General features: G+C 41.3%; 1 non-coding gene across 1 annotated transcript; it reads left to right on the top strand.

The window, feature by feature from the left end:
* Positions 1-787: 787 nt before the first annotated feature.
* On the top strand, positions 788-903 carry LOC117941390. The gene has a single exon (XR_004655907.1). It is a non-coding gene; the product is annotated as a U5 spliceosomal RNA (small nuclear RNA).
* The last annotated feature ends 275 nt before the right edge of the window (positions 904-1,178 follow it).

Genomic DNA, 1,178 nt, shown 5'->3' with positions numbered 1-1,178 from the left:
GTAGGGTTACAGAACGTAGTGGTAGACTAAGACCTCCTGTGACACAAACTAAGCGGTATGCTCTCTCTTTTCTACCTCCGACCATCAGACAGCACAACAAGCACTTTAAATGTACATGTTTTACAGTTTCTATTTTACTTTATTTATGTACTTGTACTGGAGTATATTTATTGTACTACACTCCAGTTTTTATGGGTGTTATGATAAGTATGATTACTGTAGTTTCCATTTTTACAGATGAAATTGACACTTGATATGCCATTAAGATTACTCTTCAGCAGGTGGAGACATTTCATTTCAGACAGAGATGCTTTGTTAAAAATCAACAGACTCAAAATACACTTATTGCTGGTACAAAGCACAACAATTACCAGAGGATGGTTTTGATCCATCGCACTCTGGGTTATGGGCCCAGCACGCTTTCGCTGCGCCACTCTGCTCTGTTATTTACACATCAGAGATGGCAAATTGTGGGATTTACATTTTGAGGGAAGGTGGCAACCAAGGTTCCAGCAGCTTACGGGTTGTGAAGTTAAACATTTGGTAGACCTTGCCACTACCTTTTATGGGAGCTTCCTGATTACTCACACATTGATTATTCACATGTAACACTTGTCATTAGCTGGTGTTTTAAAAAAATAGCATTGTGAGTACATATATAAACATCAGTAAGGAGTCTATCAAGTTGCCTCTTATCATTTTAGTTTGGACACCCAGTGAGGCTTACAGCGATGGTTTGGACTGGGTCGACTAGGATTTTCTGCTGCTCTCGAGCAGACGGCTGTACTCACTCTTGTTTCTTTTTATAACACACAAGTATTTTGCCTTTTACTAAAGACTTCCTTGGAGGGGAACGTCGATGAGTTGAAACTATTTTTGGTGGGCTTTGCTTTTTGGCCGAGCCTTTTGTACTTGCTTTTGCTTACCTTTGCTTTTACTGATCAGCTGTTTTTATCCCACCCAGAAAACTGATTTTAGACCTGGAACGGGCCATCTTTTATTTCCTGGGGAGGTCCAAGTGGGAACGAGTGCAAACAAGCGTTATGAAGAAGCCAAAGGAGAAAGGAGGGTAAGGAGTGCCGGACCTGTTATTGTTTTTGGGGAGCAGATATACAGCTATACACATAACAGCAGCCACGGACCCATCCAGAAATCCTAAGATTGCAGCTATGGCACAG

Source organism: Etheostoma cragini, unplaced genomic scaffold, assembly GCF_013103735.1.
Source record: "Etheostoma cragini isolate CJK2018 unplaced genomic scaffold, CSU_Ecrag_1.0 ScbMSFa_680, whole genome shotgun sequence".
Taxonomy (NCBI): Eukaryota; Metazoa; Chordata; class Actinopteri; order Perciformes; family Percidae; genus Etheostoma; species Etheostoma cragini.
The sequence above is the reverse complement of the archived record's forward strand: the minus strand, read 5'-3'. Positions and strand labels throughout refer to the sequence as shown.